Source organism: Odocoileus virginianus, chromosome 14 (genome assembly GCF_023699985.2).
Source record: "Odocoileus virginianus isolate 20LAN1187 ecotype Illinois chromosome 14, Ovbor_1.2, whole genome shotgun sequence".
Classification (NCBI taxonomy): Eukaryota; Metazoa; Chordata; class Mammalia; order Artiodactyla; family Cervidae; genus Odocoileus; species Odocoileus virginianus.
In genome coordinates, this window is record NC_069687.1 from 42,482,858 (window position 1) to 42,502,931 (window position 20,074).

Below are 20,074 nucleotides of genomic sequence, written 5' to 3' on the forward strand. Positions count from 1 at the left end.
ACAGGTAATTTGATCAGAACAGACAAACGTGTTTGTACATTTGTCCTAGTCTCAAAAATACATAGACAGCATAACCACGAGTCTGATACAAGGGTGTTTTTAAACTATTAAATGTTAGACAATTAATTACTCAGTCAGTAACAATAAACCAGGTACTTTTCAACTTTTCTAGTTACAAATACATTCCTATATACATATCCTATTTATTTTATTACTGTTTCATTCCCTAACAATTCTAGCCTGACTTTTAATTCATGCTAAAAACACTAATGCCAACATCCATTACTTTGCATACCATCATGGTTTTCTATAAGCTGTCTGCCCAAACACAGAGTGATTGTGGAAGTGAAGATGCCATTTCCAATGAAATAAACACTCATAATAATGAGGAAGTAAACTGCACTCAGAAAAAAATGAAGAGATGAAATCAATCACCTTGCCTTACTAGCAGTCTGCTGAATATACTGATCTTATATGAAATACATGTTTTTGGACTTGACCTTTCTCTGAAGAGCTAGAAATATTTTAGGGGGAGTTACCATATAAGTGGTAGTTGAAGTCATGGGGTTTGATAATATTTTAAAAGACACACACACTGTGGGGCAAGACAAATCCAGGTTGGATTAGTAGACATATGTGGAACAGGCAGGGTCTTTAATGTTCTTCACAAAATCACAGCCAACTCCTGAAGTCAAAAGGCCTGTCTCTAGTGCACACACACACACACACACACACACACACACAAATTGAACTATCCTCCTAAATTACTTATACACTTTAAAAAAAAAGTATGGCAGATTTCCTAAAGACTACAAGACTATTGAAGAAAGGGGCAAAGTGAAGCCATCATAAATATGGGTGGAGTTAGGAGTAAGCACTTTAAACCACTGTGGTGAAATTTTTGAACAACATAAGAACCAAAAGTAAATATTCTCAAATTTTATGGATTTTTTTTTATGTGCTGTGTGGGTACCACATATACATACACAAGACTATATAACTGTGTTCTTAGCTCTACCTAGATATTTAATGGCCTTAGCCTAAGGTAAAATTGTAATGTGGTTAAAACATGACCCTGGTACTTTAGAAAAATGGAATTTAAACTATTTGGAAGTCATTTAATGACTGAATGAACATGAATCTGAGCAAACTCCGGGAGACAGTGAAGGGCAGGGAAGCCTGGCATGCTGCAGTCCATGGGGTCAGTCACCAAGACTCGGACATGACTTAGCGACTGAACAACACAATTCATTTTATAGATGAGGACACCAAGAATCAGTAAGAGGAAAAAATATCACATCAACTATACCTCAGTTTAAAACAAAAAAACACAATACCTCAAGTCTCTCACACAGACAACTGCTTCCTCAATCCCTGTGACATTTTCTTTTCGATGACAGAAAGCAGCAGTCTTTTGAGACTCTCACCAGGGTGAAGGCCACATCTGCGTGTGATTTGCATATGCTCCTCCAGCCTGGCGTTCTGGCTAATTTTAAAGTCCAGACTTGGTTTTTTAATGACAGAATGCCAAAGGCTGACATCTTTCTCATAAATGTAGCATCATCTGCCATTTATTGAGGATTAAATGTGCCTGGCATTGTGCTAGGCACTTCATTCGCATCACCTCATTTCATCCTTACAGCAGTCTTGCATTGGATAGTGTTACCCCATTTTACAAGTGAGGACAGTGAAGTTGAGAAAGTAAATAGTATGCCACAGATATTATATTGAGTGATAATAAAATCAAGACTGAAACCCAGGTCCACCTGATTACCATGCCTTCTCTGTGCTTCTTCCATCACTGGGTTCTATTATGGAGCCCAGGGAAAATAGAGGGGAGACAGAAGGCAAAGAAAGTCAGTCAGTCACAACCACTGCTCTAAGAAGAAAGCTGTAGCAGTCATCCTGGCACAGCTACAAGGCTTGTTTTCAGTCGGGAGAATGGCAGGCAATGAAGTTCCGGCACTAATAAATGCTCACTTGATGGGAAACAGTGGGAGACATTACAACAAGGGCTCTCACGATAATCACCGAGTTCCATTTTACCAGAGACGACTTCAGGGGCCTCCTTCATCAACTTGATGGGTGGAACAAGATAGCCTCTAAAAATTCTAGTGATCTTGAAAAGGAGTAAATATCAACTAGGGATATTGCCTCAGCAAAATGATATATCCTAATTTGAGAATTAAATCCAGTCCAACATGGGTTTTTGCAACAAATTCTCAAACCCCACAAGATTAGGAAATGTTATCCGTAAGCCAGTGGGGACAGCTGGAAAGAAATACTTTGGGCCTGAGCAACTTCTTTGATATGCCCTGATTTCCAGGAGCGTTGAGAAATGGATTCCACCTTAATAAATACCACGTGTCAATTTAACACGGATTCTGGAAAGTAATTAAGGGTAGGCAGAATCAGATCCAAGGAGTTATTTTAGTTTCAGTAGGAGTTATAAATTTTAATTTGCCAATATTCAAAAATATACCCTGGAATATGGCCAAGGAAAGAGATGATGTTTGCCCTTCAGTCTTTCCACAAAAGTTCAAGTATCCAAATCCCTGTGAAAGAATCATGCCAGCTGACATGCTAGGTTCTGTCACTCCCTGACTTAAAACCCTTCAATAGTCACCCACAGCATTTAGAATCAAGTCCAAACTCTTGAATGCAGATTTTACAACTCTCCCTTACCGCCTCCTCTTTATTTTTAGACATCCACTCATTCTACTGTCCAGTTATAGTCAATTTCTTTCCAAATTCTGTCTCTTCTCCAAGCCTTGGCTCACGCTACCTCTCCTGCTGGAACATTCCTGGCTGCAATGGTCCCCTCTTGCCATTAGCTATTACCCGTACAGCCACTGAAGGCTGGCTGAGTCCCACCCATCCTTCACTCCAACATCACTTTGTCCAGGAGCTCGTATTGACTCCCTACTTTCCTCTATACTTATCATAGTTCATCATAATTTCTTGTTATATGGTTTCTTTGCCAGGTGGACTGTAAGTTTCATGATGGAAAAGATATGCTGCCAGCTAGCAGATATTTGTCAAGTGTCCACACTCTGCGAGACATTGGAGATAGTATGGTCCTTTAGATGTATAAGATCCTACGTCTGTCTCACCCACTGCTACATCCTAACATGAAGCAAATGCTTTTCCTCTCAGGTAAGATGTATTTATGATATAGGTTGCTTGTAGGTATATCATGGATCTTTTCATTGCCTGAATATATATGAGGTAGGACAATTTCTAGATGATAGAATCTTGCTCTCCTAGAGAATGGAATCAGAGTGATCCAGAGGAGAGCCATTGGAGACTGCTCCTGCCTGAATTAAATCAGGCTGTGTCAATGGTTGAATACTTTGGGGGATCTTTGGAACACTATTTGACAAGTCCTGTTCCATAATCAAGAAAGACACTGTCCGTCCTCCTAGAGCCAACATGTCTTGAAATATTCTGAGCATGAATACTGGTCATCTTGATAGTATTTCTTTTCCATTAATACTGAAATTATTAGCTAGCACTGTCATAAAGTTACTTTGCTGTTGGAGAGCTAATTTACTTATAGAACTCCTGGTATGTGATATATATGGCAAAAGATCCATAAAATTACAAAAATAAAGCAACCTGGGTATATCATTATTGAAGGCTGCTGCCACTTCTACCCAGAAAGTTTAAATTTTGCCGGAGTCCCAATTTAGATTCCATTTCTCAGTTCTTATAGCACCTGGACTGAGGGTAGCATCTCATTTAATTATGCAAATGTATTGCTATGTAAACTCAGGCCATCAGTGAGAATGAACTCAGATAACAAATTAATCCCTCAGCATTCTGGACTCTGAAAGTTCTTTTTCTCACTAGTATAATCTGTTCTGCTTTATCAATTCAGAAACTATTTCATTTGTCATAGATGTACTGAGGTGAGGGAAGTTATTAGCATGGAGACTACTGACTCTCTAATTTCCTGTTACAGTTAATGCAATTCATGCTTGTAAGAATCTTCACCCAATACCAATACCATTTTACATTTGCCCCTGAATCTAAGAATCACTTGTAAAATGGAAGAAGTTGGAAGAGAGGGAGAGAGAGAGAAGCTGAAGAAAGAAAATTGTAAAGTATTATATCACATGCTTGCAATGAGAATGCATGAGCCTACACTGCAGGGTGGGGTGGGGGTACTTGGAGAGACTGCCTCTTGGTCTTGAGTCCACCAGAGAGAAATGAATGATTCATTAAGAGAGGAATTGTGGACTTCTGAATATGCATGTTAAGTTTATCTTCTTTTCCAAATCTTTTTTAAAATTACAGTGTAAGAAAAAAGTATTGATGCTTCTAAGTAGATGCAGGCCTGGTTACTGACTGAATAAAGTAGAGGAAATGACAATATTAGTATCTGCACCCCTTCCCCATCCAAATGAGTCACTTCACTCAGCGGAACCTTGAGGGGCTCAGGGTTAGGGCCACCGACATCAGGGCAGGCAAAGCTTTGGGGAGATATCATGTTGAAAACAGGGGGATTCTTCAAAGTCTACACACTAAACAGAAGGATCTTTCAAAACAGCAATTATCAATCATAGGTAAAGACAAAAGTTGTCTGAGAAAGGAACTCAGAATAGCAAAGATTATTATTTACATAAACATAATAATGCTGACATGCTTATTTAACCAAGACGTACCTTAGAACAGTAAGGGGAGGCTAATGACATGGCATCTTGGAATGTTGGTGATGACATGGGGTGTGCTGGAAAGGACAAAATTTTAACTATGACAACAGGAACTCAGTAAATCATATCTAAAATGGATATCAAGAAATATCAGAAATATCATTTGTAAATACAGAGGAAGCAGCAGGAGGAAAATTTCTAAGAGCTGAACGTTGTTGCCTCTGGGGCATAGATTAGAGAAGGGACAGTTTTTCAACAAAAAAGTTTCTATGATTTCACTTATTATGTGCATGGATAAAATTTTTTTAACAAGAGAAGGGCCTTTGGGTTGCTGGGATAATAAGAATATTAGCCTGAAGGAAACCTTGATTGTATAATTTTACATACACAGGGTATCAGGACCTCCTTGGTATGTATATAGGAGATATATAATCATGACTGAATTGGTGCATCATTAAAACCACTGTAATCATTTTACAGTAAAAAGGAGATGGCACAAAAATTTAGGCCACAAAATGCTATACTTTGATTCTTTTGTAAACCTCAATATAGTATCGAAGTTTCCTTCCAAGGATCGTTTGTGTCTCGTGGACTTCTGTATTTCCAGGACCTAGCTGCAGTCCATGGGGTCACAAAGAGTTGGACACAACTGAGCAACTGAACTGAACTGAGCACAGCGTCTGGTTCACATGGACCCCTTAGAAGTAGCTGTTGAAGAAAATGTACAGAGGTGCAGCAGAGGTAGTTAATAATAAACCACTGCTGAATTAACTGAAGGGGGTGGGAGAGAAGAGGGGAAGGAAGTTCTAAGGAAGACAACTTGCAAAAGGCCAAACACAACTGGGAGCCATGCCAAAGGAATCAAAATCAGAGTGAAGTCAAGGTCAAACCACTAAGAAAGGGAGATGAGTAAAGTAAGTTTAAGGTGGTAAACTTGTGAATTTCATTTGCTCAGTAAGCACTTTGTGTATAAAGCAGGTGCAGCTTATGAACCAAGAGGGCCATTCCATACCCCACACATGCCATGTTGGTTGATATTTTTAAATGTAAAAAAACAGTATTCAACATTCAACTTGGATGGTTAAGAAAATGTTAAAAAGTCTACGTCATTTACATGACACAGTCAATCACATTCAAAATATGATTTTCAAAAAAGAAAGGTTATCTAAGTAGAAAAACAACTTTTATGTTTAAAATCACGTATTAGTTTGCTAGGGTTGCTATAACAAACTGACAAACTTATGGCTTAAAAAACAAAAATTTATTGTCCCTGTTTTGGAGGCTAGAAGCCTGAGATCAAGGTCTTGGCAGGGCTTGGTTCTTTCTGAGGACAGAGAGGAAGCCTCTTCCAGGCCTCTCCTCTGGCTGCTAGGGGTTTCTTGGTTTGTAGATGCATCATCCTAATCTCTGCATTCACATTTACATGGCATTGTTTCTATGTGAGTGTATGTGTCCAAATTCACCCTTTTTATAAGGATAGCAGTCATACTCAATCCCCTGGTGACTCAGATGGTAAAGAATCTGACTGCAATGCAGGAGAGCCGGGTTCAATCCCTGGTTCAGGAAGATGCCCTGGAGAAGGGAATGGCAACCCACTCCAGTATTCTTGCCTGGAAAATTCCAGGGACAGAGGAGCCTGGTGGTCTACAGTCTATGGGGTTGCAAAAAGTTGAACATGACTGAACGAATGACACTTTCACTTTCATACTCCAGGGTGACTTCATATTAATTATATCTGCAAGAGCCCTATTTTCAAATAAGGTCACTTTCTGAGGTACCAGGTTTAGGACTTCAACATATGATTTGGGGGGGCACAATCTATAGTCTTCTCTAGTCTAGGTTTTCCAGAATAATAATCTTTTTTCTCCCAAGTACTTTGATTCTAAGTACAGCTTTTGTACATTTCACTATGCCTCCCCAAATCTACCTAACAAACAAGCAGACTACACAGAAGGGTGGATGGCTGGATAAATGGATGTACCTGATTGTGACTGTTAGGCCGAGGTGAGCCCAGAAGATGATGTGGGTCCTTGAGAACCAAAACTATTAATAATAGACCAAGTGTCTCTTCTTGATGAAAGCACTAAAAAAGGGGGAAAATGAGAAATTTAGAATTGTGGATTGGGAACCAATAGCAGAAGATCCAGCTTACACAATCAAAGATCACAAAGCAAAAAAGGAGGGCCAACAACTGGCACTTGGGACAAAATTAAAAACCCTAAGCACTTAAGAGCCAAAGAGAAGAGAAGAGAACACAACAGAATGAGCAGTCAAGTTGAAGAAACTATGAGGAAACACCTTAGAGTCAAGCTATTAACTGTGATTGTCCTTTATGTGCCCTTTGACCTGAGGAATGGGAACTTAGATTTGCAAGGCCAGGACCAAAGGGCATAATACTAATAATAACTTTTCTATCTAACAATGAAATTTATGATTTTCATATCAATTTTATATTTATAAAGCTTAATGTAAAACTGTATCTGAAGTTAGTCTTTGCCTTGAGTGATTAAAAATAAGGAAGAGAGAACCACAATTTGTATATTCTGTGCCCCAGAAAACTCTTGTATGGCTTCAAGTAGCAGGAATCACTTAAGATCAGAGAAGCTAGAGCTAAAGGAATCGTGACCATTACTACCAACATCTCTCAAATCACACCACACTATAAACTACATGTAATCCTGGCTCACATGAACACCAGGCTATTTCAGAATTATGAGACAGAGGTGAAAAGTTATATCCATATGAAGGCTGCACTTCAAAGTCACCCCCTGAAGAAACTGTTTTATTTCACAATAGTTTAATATAACTGCAGAGGTCCTACTTTGGAACTTACATCACAACCAGTATTCCAGGGTGAATCTTATTCTACAAAGTACTCAGGCTATGCCAGAAATGTCACTTACTTTATTTTCTTAAATTTAATTAAATCTAACTCAGAATACCTCAGAAGAGGTTTCTTCCTATACCATTCCCTTCTACCCACCACAATAATATGCAGAACTTAGAAATGTGACATAGTACCAATATTTGTAGGCTTTCTCAGGTTTTGGGGACACACTGGTGACCCTAAGATTGTCTCTGTCCCAAGTCCTCATTCATGGTTAAACCTCTGTGCTTTCACTGGGCATAGGAATCTTGACCAAGGCTGGAACTGTCAATACCCAAGACCCAGTATCCATATAAAACTATGCCTTCTGTTATCAAGAAGGACTTGGCCAACCATCTGGGTCACTTTTAAAGGAATAAATCATAGGTCCCAACCCCCAGGAAAATCTGAATATTTTCATCCATTCTGTAGCCTGGTTTCACTTCTTGCTTTGAGTCTCTCTAGTTCCTCCACGTGCCTTTCCATTACTAGTGAAAGTGAAATTCACTCAATCGTGTCCAACTCTTTGTGACCCCATGGACTACAGAGTCCATGGAATTCTCCAGGCCAGAATACTGGAGTGGGCAGCCTTTCCCTTCTCCAGGGGATCTTCCAGGGATTGAACCCAGGTCTCCTGCATTGCAGGCAGATTCTTTACCAGCTGAGCCACAAGGAAAACCCATTACATTCCATTACTAGTACTCTTCATTACGTAGCCCATGCTCCCAAAATTACAAATATGCCAAAGTTAGAAAGAGAATTCGTGTACAGGAAACCCCGTTCAGTGAAAAAACAAAAAGCCTCTCTAAGACAAAAGAACAAAAAGAGCCCATCTACCCTCTAGGAACTGGGAAGGAAAAAATATCCCTAGAATTAAGCACAAGTTAATATCTCAATACAGTATCACTATAATTTCCAAATTCCATTTAAAAAGTAACATTTTTATATTATAATTACATTCAGTTCTTTTAATAAAGTAGTAATGATCATCAGACTGCCACCATGAGAGCATTCCTTGAGTGCAAATCCAAAACAAGAGATTCAATAAATTATCTGAATAATAGCAATATTATCATTGAATTTAATTTTCAAGAATGAGTTATCATTGAATATTATCATTGAATTTAATTCTCAAGAGTTATTTATCATGGAATATTATCACTGAATTTAATTCTCAAGAATGATATTTTAAGAGATGCCTGCTGGTTCAATAAAAAGCTAACTTCAAGTAGCTGAAGTTGTCATGAATTTATTTATTCATTAACTACTTAACTCATTTCAATCAAAATCATAAGTAGAATTTCTTTCCCTATCTCTTGGTTTTTATCTGAAATTTCCTTTTCCTTTCAGCATTTCACTGCTCAGTCCCTCAATGCCTGCACTTCTTCTATCACTACTTCTAGATGCCAAGACTGATTACTATAAGGAATGAATAATTACTACATTCCCAGAACAAGCAGTAACAGAATCCAAAGCTGGCCATATGAGCAATGATAGAGGGATTATAAAAAGAGAAACTATGAAACATTGCTGAAAGTGTTCAACAGCCTATGTTGAAGACTTTATATCGTTAAGATGACTTCCCAAATTTATCTATAGATTCAATACAATCTGAATCAAAATTCCAACTGTTTTTTTTGTCTAAGTGAGTAAGCTGATCCTACAATTAGTATGAAAACACAAGGGATCCTAAATAGCCAAATCAATCTGGAAAAAAACATAAATAGAGAATTTTTGAGAAATTTTCTGATTTCTAAATTATAGTAATCAAGAGGCAGTACAAAGCTACAGTAATCAAGATAGTGTGGTACTGGCATAAGGAGGGGCATATAGACCAGTGGAACAGAATTAAGTGTTCAAAAATAAATCCATATATGCATGTGCAGTTGACTTTCAATAGGAATGTCAGGGCCATTCAAAGGGAGAAAAATCATCTTTCTAAAAATACAGCTAGGAAACCTGGATATTCACATTTGAACAAATGAAGTTGGAACCCTATTCACATCATATACAAAAATTAATTCAAAATTGATCAGAGGCCTAATCATGAGTTAAAACCACAGAACTGTTAGAATAAAACATAGATGTAAATCTACATGACCTCAGATTAGCAGTTTCTTAAATATAACACCAAAAATGCAACAACCAAATGAAAATAGAAAAATCAGCCTTCATCAAAATTATAAATTTTGTGCTTCAAAAGACACTATCAAGAAAGTAAGAAGACAACTCATAGAATGGGGAAAATAATTGAAAATTATATATAGGTGATATGGGTCTAATATATAAAGAATACTTAGAATTCAATAGTAAAATGACAGCCCAATACAAAAAAGGGCAAAAGACTTAAATAGACATTTCTCAGAAGAAGATATTCAAGTGACCAATAAGCACAAGTTGTTCGCTATCATTAGTCACTCAGAAAATGCAAATCAAAACCACAGTGAGACACTACTTTCACCCATTCAGTCACTCAGTCGTGTTTGACTCTTTGCAGCCCCATAGACCGCAGCACGCCAGGCCTCCCTGTCCATCACCAACTCCTAGAGCTTGTTCAAACTCATGTCCATCGAGTCAGTGACCATCCAACCTCTTATCCTCTGTCGTCCCCTTCTCCTCCTGCCTTCTGCCTCCTCACACCCACTAGGATGGCTATAATCAAAACAGAAAATAAGAGTAATTAACCTCTTTGGGAGTTTATCAAGATCTTAAGGTGTCAAAGTTAACACAGAGTTAGAGAATAACAAATGGTTGCAGGATCCCTGGATCACCCTTAGTCATGAAGAAAATGTTGGGACATCTTGAGGTCAGGACTTTATGCCCAGATATGTAAATGCAGATCATGCATTCTGTTAGCCTGTCTGTGGTTGCTACAGGTCCCAGAAGTGGGTGCTAAAGAAGCATTCAATATCAGATCACTAGGATGAAAGCATGAGTCAAAACCCAAAGTACTACTTTTTTTTCTTAATTTGTTGGAGTATAGCTGCTTTACAACTTTGTTAATTTCTGCTGTCAATAAAGTGAATCAGCTACAACTTCTATCTTTAACCTAGTTTTAGAAAAGGGGGAGGGGAGTGGATTTGGACTGTATAGAAACAGTCTTGGCTCTGTATGGACCATGCTCAATGTACTAATGTCAGTGTGAAGAAGTGGATTAGTATCAATGTAGAACCCATTCTAGAATCAGTTTTACATGCTACAATATTTTAAAATATATAGGATCAGAAAATCATAGAAGGCTTATTTAACATTTCCTTATCATTCTCTTGTTTATTCCAGAAATGTCTGATATAGTTGCTTGGCTATTTTTGCTCTCCTCATTACAATATTTATTTCATCAAATAGATGTTCATTACTTTCCATTCTCTGAAAGGCACTAGTGTAGCGTGTGCTCTTATGCTCTGACCTTTGAAATAATTTATAATTAGACTAGTGAATGCTGTTCCCTCATTTCTAACCTCAAAGCTAGCAAGTAGCTGCGAGAATAGTCTGTGACCTATAAGAAAGAATGCTAAAAAGCTTATAATTATTAGAGAACGGTACTGTTTTCTGCAGGGCAACTAAACACTGGATGTCTTGTTCTTGAGAAAGTAAATAATGGGAATAAAAAATGATTTCTCTATAATTTTCACTATAACTCATACTAAAGTTATTATTTAATTCAATCAGAAAAATAGTTCATCATTTTTCTTATTTAATATATCCCTACTATTTGCCAGATAGTCTGACTGAGACAGATTCAGAAATGAGTAAGCATTTCACATCTTAGGGCTGAAGACGGTTGTTGCTGTTCAGTCATGTCCTACTCTTTGAGACCTCCATGGACTGCAGCATGCCAGGCTTCCCAGTCATTCACTCTCTCTCTGATTTTGCTCAAACTCATGTCCACTGAGTCAGTGATGTCACGCAACCATCTCATCTTCTGTTGCCCTCTTCTCCTCTTGCCCTCAATCTTCCCCAGCATCTGGGGTTTTTTTCCAAAGAAGACAGACATATGAACAAATTGAAATCCACTTTGATGATTGTAACAGAACCATGCATACAATACCAGAGAAAGGGGTGTTTAATTCTGTAGAAATGTCAAGAAAATCTCTTCCTCAACATCAATTTTCCTTAATTACAGGCTTGACTAGTGCCATGACTTTTTGACAGAAATTCTATCACAAACGCAATTTTCCATTTATCCCATGAGCATTTGATTAATGCCTATTTCCTCCATTAATATTTGGGCATGGAGCATGTCTGTTCTTGCCCACTCTAAATTCTCAACATACAGAATAACATCTGTAAAAAGCTATCAATTAGCATCTCTTAAAATATTGTTGAATATACATAGGGAAAATATTCATAAAGAAATACATTAGGATACATTACTTAGCTCTTGAGAGTAGGTTAGGAGTTTGCCAGGGGAACTAGGCAAAAACAGGAGGGTAAGCAGACAAAGGACATAGCACAGTGTGCAGAGAGATGAAAGCACTTGTGCTTGGTACTGGGGTATAAAATCTGAGATGGGTTTGGAAGAGCATGTGATAGAGGACAAAAGAATAAGAAGTGTGCAGACATGAATATGTCAAGGTAAAAAATTTTAGCTTTTATCTCACAGGTATGGGACCTGGTCATCAAAGCATTTAGGCAAGTTAGAAAGTAAGAAACATGACTGGATTTTCCTTTATATCTTAAAAGTTCAATTTTTACAGGTCTATGTTTATTAGGATTTTTAGGTTGCAAAGCTCCCTTGGGTTACACTGAGTTTATTATAAGAATAAGCAGGAAAGTAGGGGAACTTTCTGCCAACAACTAAACAGATAATATGGAAAAATATTTCATGTCTTCTTTGACTTTGGGAAGAGCAATTTCATCAGTGCTGTGTATGCAGATACCTGATTCCAAGTGGAGGACTTAATTGGTGAGGAAGAAATAGAGATGCTAAAAATGGACTAGTTTTTCAAGAAGTTTGAAAAGAGAAGGAGGCTTCCAGGCTAACATGATGCTGAGAATTTATGCTTCAAAAAAACCTTCTTTCCAACAAATAGCAATGAAAGATAAAATGTTAAACACAAAACACCACTGGGCTCATATGTAAGACAGCTATCTATGTGGATGAGAAACAGAAGAGAAACATAGAGTGGTGAGTGGAAGCTGAAGTCAATTTTCTGTGTTTTGTAGTAGTGACAAATAATGTAGCAATGCTGGGCCAGAGCTCATTAATTTAAAAGTAGTCCTCTGATCCTGGAGGAGGACTTCAGTTTCACTTTCTACTTAGAACCATGGATTTGGTGAACCTCCTCCACTTGCAAAAAGAAGTAGGGGGAATCTCAGATCTATCAGTCTGCTGGTGAAAGCTAAGAATATGTAGACATTGCGGGTTCAAGGAGGCATTGTGGGGAAAAAAACCAGTTTCATTTTCTAAAAATGAATCAAGCTGCCTTCAAGATTCAACCTAGATTTGTCATATGTCCAAACAGCTCATAGAGGCCATAACTTCAAAGTGTGTTTACAAAATCTAGCCCTATATTGAAGATACAAAAGGAACAGAGGGAACTACAAAACCTAGAACAAGAGGGATGACCATGTATGTGTGCATAGGCCAGGGTAGGAAAGCACACATATGTGTATGAGAGGGATGAGTGTGTGTGTGCATGTGTGTGTGTGTGACAAAGATCAGATCAGAGAGACAGACAGAGAGAGAAATAAACTAGTATACAAAAATTTCAAAATAAATGAAGAAAATCTGATACTAAAAATGATCAGTAATTAAAACATGATCTTATACTAAAAAAACAAAATCAATAATTCATTAGTAGAGCTCTTCTACATGATATTTATAAAACAGTCTGATAAAGACATTCTTAAAGTATCAAGGATGTGAAAGAAATAACTGAAGAAATAATTTAAATTTAAATAGAACAGAAAAATAATTTAACAAAAAAAAAACAGAAAAATCAGAGGTAGATAGATAAGATAGATAGATATACCAATTATAAATCTTGGAAATGTAAAATACAGTAATAAATTTGAAAATGCTATAGATGGGATAATTTCTAGACAAACCAACACAAAAATGAACTAATGAACTAAAACATACAATTGATGAATTCTAGCATGAACAAAGATAAACACGGTTAAAAATCTAGAATGAAAGGCTCCAACATTTATAAAACAGAAGTTCTTAAGAATAAAAGTGAGAATTATGGAGATGCAAAATTTAAAGAAATTTTTAATGGGAAATTTAAAGACTTATAGAAAAAGATCTAAGTTCTCAGGTTTAAGGGATACCAAGAAGCAAGAGGATTAAATAAAAATAAATCTACACTTGGAAACATTATAATTGAGAGAGAGAGGTGATCTTAAAAGCCAGCAATGGAAAAAGAGTGATTACTTACAGGTAATGGCAATAAATCTAAGAGTAGATTATTTTCAGCATAATAGAGGTCAGAAGAAACTAGAGGAAACCTTTAAGTAGGCAAGGGAAAATAAGTATCAATCTATAATTTTATACCCAGTCATGCAAGGCTGAGAGCAAAATAAAGATATTTTCACATATACAAAGTCTACCCACACACCCACACATGCACACAGTTACATATACATAACCCGCTGAGTCACACACATACACACTTGAAAACATGCTTGTGCTCACACTTAAACATTATACATATAATTCTTATTCAAGACATATTTTAGTTGGCAGTCAAGTGAATCTGAAAGAAGGACAAAAAATATAAAAAGCTGATATAAAATGTGCTAATCAAATTAATTCACTATTGTCTTAGAAAAAAAATGTTTAATATTTTTTAAAAAAGCATAAAATTCCAAGCAAAAATAATGAGGTAGAGGAATGTTTAATGAGTCATTAAAACTTGTGAGAGAGCTTATCGTGATTGAGAGGATGGAAATATCACACAGCAATAAAGTTTACAGGTGTTTTTTTATATTTAAATAAGCATCCTTAAATTGTAAGTGTAATTACTAAAAGAAAAAAAAAAAGGATATTCAATCTTGAGCCAGAAGATTAGCTGAGATGGACCATTACCACCCATCAGCAAGGTTTCTCAAGGTTAAAGTGGTGGTTGGATCATCTTAAACAAAACACTGGGCTTCCCAGGTGGCACTAGTGATAAAGAACCCACCTGCCAATGCAAGAGACGTAAGAGATGCAGGTTCAGCCCCTCGGTCAGGAAGAGTCCCTGGAGGAGGGCATGGCAACCCAATCCAGTAATCTTGCCTGCAGAATCCCATGAACAGAGGAGCCTGGCAAGCCACAGTCCATAGGGTCAAAAAAGTCGGACACGACTGAAGCAACTTAGGACACACGCACACATGGGTTACCCACAAGGTGATTTGAGTAAATGCTTTTGTCTGAATATAACCAAGCTTCAAGGCAGTGAATTTCCATCTTCACCAGTGAATATATCCCTGGAACTTGGCCCTGGTGTGCTGTGATTGATACTGGATTATCTGCAAAGACTTACTTGTGAGTGCTAGAGTAGAATCTTTTTATAGAGCTTTTTGCAGGAGATAGGGATTCCCCTCCAGCTCCAAGCTTCACAGCTCCTTGGGATGAGCTCTTCAGTTTTCTTTTAAAGACATCTATCAGTGTCCATGACAGCCCTTAGGACACTAGATCAGATGGGACAACATCTGCCACTGCACTAAGAACAACTGTTCCCTCCTATTCACCTGAAAGTCCATTTTATCAGTGGAGTCAGGTCAAAATGGGTCTTTCCACAATTTTCCTATCCCCAGACCCTCACATACACTGTCCCTTTTTTCCTTTACTGTAATCAACCCCGTGATTCCAGAGTGACCTTCTGTCCCTGCCTATGCTGTGGAGGAGGGTCATTCTGAGAGCTGCAGAGGAGAGAGGAGCATAGGAGGCCCATGGCCAGCTCAGGGAACATCTCCCTGATGGCACTGCTGGGCCCCACTGGTCCCAGGCACTGCCAGGGGACTTAGAGCATGGTGACAAAGGCATGCACTCCCTAAGGCACAGGGCCCTGTTTCCCAGGTCTAAGGCTTGCAGTGAAGACCCTGCTACAAGAATCATATTCAGGAATGAATTTGATCCAAATTCTGGATTCCGGGTGGACTGAGGCCTCAGGTTGACCAGGGAAATAGTAGATCTGTTTTTTCCTGAACATATCATCTCAGAAGATATGAGATGATAAACAAAGCTGAGGGCTGGTTATCAAAAAAGAAAGAGGACATTTCTCCATCAAACTCATTGTTCTTATTTTGCATCATCAAAGATGCTGAGCATTTCAGTATTCATGTCCAAGACTCTACTCAATATAAAATAAGTATTACCACCTCAATTGCTGCTATTTAGTTAGTTTGCCTTCAAGAAATTTACAGGAAGATTTAATTAAGTAAGAAGGCTTGACAAGGCAATGTATTTCTGAGAAGTTGTAGCATTCTACAAATGGTGACATGAGGTCAAATGCCAATGGCTTTATCCTCAAATGAACTGTAATAACTTCCCTGAAATGTACTCTTTGGAATTTGCAATTGTTATAAAATGGAATTTATAATTAAAGGAAGAAACTAACACAGTGTACTAGACTAGAATGGAAGTCTGGAAACTCCAACTTATTTTTAAGTATAAATAAACATAAAGGGACTAGAAAAGAACTAACATTATCCTAAAGTCTGCCAAGAACTTTTATAGATCAGATAGTATATTAGACAATTATACTTTCAGGATTTAAGTTAGAACTCACAATGGCATAATGAATATTCATTAAACAGGTAGGAGGTTTCAGTATTAAAGGTATAGCAGCACTGCTCACCAGTGAATGGATTTATTAAAAGGGGACATGGGAATAAGTAACAGCTTCCCAGGTGGCTCAGTGGTAAAGAATCCGCCTGCAATGCAGGTGACTTGGGTTCGATCCCTGGGTCAGGAAGATCCCCTGGAGAAGGAAATGGGAACCCATTTCAGTATTCTTGCCTGGGAAATCCCATGGACATAGGAACCTAGTGGCCTACCGTGCACTGGGTCACAAAGACCCAGACACAGCTTAGTGACTAAACAACACAACAATAACAGCAATAAGTTCTTTCAACAGCCTATGGCCAGACATTGGAAGACATATCCAGGACACAGCTATTTATTTATAATTATGCCCCAGAGACAACTACAGCAAGTCCCCTATATACAAACCTTCAGATTGCAAAATTTCAAAACTGCAAACATGCATTCACATATCCAATCATGTAAGTTAGTTCATGTGTTTGGCATACATTGCACATGCATGCACCCTCTTCAAGTGGTTGTGTTCTTGTGTACTTGACTGTATAGTGCTGTAGAGAGTACAGCAGTGCAGTATCTTTAAGCCCAGGATGTCTGGAAGGAAGCTTAAAAGCAGTGGTACAGAGCTGATTGTGTTAATTGGTAGCATAGGCTAACTTTGTTGGACTTACAAACAAATCGGACTTACAAACACTCTCTCGGAACAGAACTCATTCATATGTAGGGGACTTGTTGGATAACTCTTCCAGATACCCTGTCAGATTGTCCACTTTTGCAGTAGCTTCTATTTGCTCTTCTACTATGATGACTCAAATACACATTGCCCATTTCTATGCCTCCTTTATTATAATCTAAATAACATTTTTATATGGGTTTTAAATTAAAAATCAAGGGAAAAAATTAGAGAAATTATAATGTATTTAAAAAGAAATGGCATCAAAATCAGAAAATTCCATGTGATTCTGCTTCTAGGCATGATTTCTGATAAAACAAGCTTCAGTTTGGGCTTCCCAGGTGGTGCAGTGGTAAAGAATTCAGCTGCCAAGGCAGGAGATGCAAGAGACACAGGTTCAATCCCTGGGTCAGGAAGATCCCCTGGAGTAGGAAATGGCAACCTGCTCTAGTATTCTTGCCTGGAATATTCCAAGGACAGAGGAGCCTGGTGGGCTACAGTCCATGGGGTGGCAAAGAGTCGGACATGACTGAGCCACTGAGCACACACACACGCTTCATTTTACAAAACTAAAAAATGAGTACATTACTATTTACCATGAAGAGCTGTTATATATGTTAGGCACAACTTTGTTCAATTTTTGCACTGTACTTGGTATAAGGCAAGACCACAATGTATGGTACCACTTATTTTGGGGGGATCTGGTATTCTTGGCCAAACATTATCTAATACAAGGGCTGAAAGTACATGCCTCTATTATTGCCAACTTTTGGGCTTCTGTAGGCCTATCAATGGTAGCCAGAATAGTATAGTCCTGAGATACACTGCAATAACAATGACTATCTAGCTGCACTACTCAACAAAGTTCCAGAAGGTTTCAGATGTTATCCTAAAGTGAGTTGGCATGAGCTTGTAGTTTTGCCAGTTCACTGCAGCATCTTCAAAAGGACAACTGGTGGCAGGCTTGGCAGGCTACGGTTATTCCTTTGTAAAGAGTCTCAAAAGTATATATGGTCCATGGTTAGCATAATATAATACACAATTAAATGTTTTACTGTAAATCTTCCAACACTGTCCTTTCTCTTTTTGAAAAGAATTCATTAATGGACTAAGTCCCATGAATGAAGAATACCCCTTGCCAAGTTTGACGCCCACTCCAAACTGGCAAATCTGAGCTTTGAAGGCTAACTAAACATGGGATTTTGTTATCATTTACCCGTGACCAAACCTAACTTCCTATTTTGGAGGGGAAATTAATATTAACCCTCATCTGAAAGTCCCCAAAGATTTTTCAGACACCGCAAGTCATCCTCAAATCAAAAGTTGGAAGAACAAGTATAAATAAACCAAAACATGTGGGATTCATTTCCTTTAAAATGTACATTAATTTTTTTAAGTTCAGGCAAAAGTCATTTGAAAAATTCTAACAGTTGTACAAAGCCAAAGACATGTGTCCTCATGGGACTGTGGTGAGAGGGTCTTGATTTCTAGTATACACATACTCTCACAATATTGTAATTGCACTTATTGCCTTTAAAAGATGCATTAAGAAATGAAGGTAATTGGAAAGCCCTTAGAAACCTAGTGTATACAGTGATCAGTACAAGAAAAAATATTTCCAAGTCAGTTAGGAAGGGGGATTCGGCTAGGGTGAAACCGAGGTTATCTGAATGGGATAGTGACCTCCAACTTATCACTTCCTCTCCTCTGTAATCAGTAGTAAGATAGAAGATATTTTCTAGGGCTGTAGTCTGCAATAGAACCACCAGCAATAATGTACATGTTCCCCATTCTGTGGTCTTCAATATAGTAGTCACATGTCAGTCAGTTCAGTCACTCAGTTGTGTTCGACTCTTTGCAACCCCAAGGTAGCACGCCAGCCTTCCCTATCCATCATCAACTTCTGAAGCTTACTCAAACTCATGTCCATCAAGTCAGTGATGCCACCCAACCATCTCATCCTCTGTCACCCCTTCTCCTCCCACCTTCAATCTTTCCCAGCATCAGGGTCTTTTCAAATGAGTTAGTTCTTCCCATCAGGTGGCCAAAATATTGAAGTTTCAGCTTCAGCATCAGTCCTTCCAATGAATATGCAAAACTGATTACCTTTAGGATGGACCGGTTGGATCTCCTTGCAGTCCAAGGGACTCTTAAGAGTCTTCTCCAACACCACAGTTCAAAAGCATCAATTCTTCGGCACTCAGCTTTCTTTATAGTCCAACTCTCACATTCATATGTGACTACTGGAAAAACCACAGTTGTGACTAGATGGACCTCTGTCGTCAAAGTAATGTCTCTGCTTTTTAATATGCTGTCTAGGTTGGTCCTAGCTTTTCTTCCAAGGAGCAAGCATCTTTTAATTTCATGGCCACAATCACCATCTGCAGTGATTTTGAAGCCCAAGAAAATAAAGTCTGCTGCTGTTTCCATTGATTCTCCATCTATTTGCCATGAAGTGATGGGACCGGATGCCATGATCTTAGTTTTCCGAATGTTGAGTTTTAAGCCAACTTTTTCACTCTCCTCTTTCACTTTCATCCAGAGGACCTTTAGCTCTTCACTCTCTGCCATAAGGGCGGTGTCATCTGCATATCTAAGGTTATTGATATTTCTCCCGGCAATCTTGATTCCAGCTTGTGCTTCATCCAGTCCAGCATTTCTCATGATGTACTCTGCATATAAGTTAAATAAGCAGAGTGACAATATACAGCCTTGACGTACTCCTTTCCTGATTTGGAACCAGTCTGTTGTTCCATGTCCAGTTCTAACTGTTGCTTCTTGACATGCATACAGATTTCTCAGGAGGCATGTCAGGTGGTCTGGTATCCCCGTGTCTTTAAGAATTTTCCACAGTTTGTTTCCACAGTTTCTACATGTAGCTATTGAGTAATTAAAATATAGCTGGGTCTGAGGAACTGAATTTTTTATTTAACTTTAAATTTACATAATTTCATGTGGCTAGTGGCTACTGTAATGAACAGTAAAGCACTACAGTAATTAGAAATAAAAATAATAAATACCTAACATTTATGAATCATCTAGAGTTTTACCTGTTTATTCCTCACAAAGCCAATTTCTATCATCATCCATGCCCTGGGTGTTTGTAGACTTACCCTTAATAAGATCCT

The 20,074-nt window shown here is 38.1% G+C and overlaps 1 protein-coding gene and 1 long non-coding RNA gene across 2 annotated transcripts in view; one reads left to right on the forward strand and one right to left on the reverse strand.

Annotated features, from left to right (window-relative positions):
• Positions 1 to 20,074, reverse strand: part of LOC110129169 (uncharacterized) — a 271,914-nt gene that overhangs the window by 205,453 nt on the left and 46,387 nt on the right. The gene's annotated exons all lie outside the window — the stretch shown is intronic.
• Positions 1 to 20,074, forward strand: part of ITGA1 (integrin subunit alpha 1) — a 225,181-nt gene that overhangs the window by 11,087 nt on the left and 194,020 nt on the right. Inside the window, exon 4 of the mRNA XM_070476666.1 lies at positions 2,985 to 3,156. The gene's annotated coding sequence lies outside the window, so the exon portion shown is untranslated. The remainder of the gene's footprint in view (positions 1 to 2,984; positions 3,157 to 20,074) is intronic.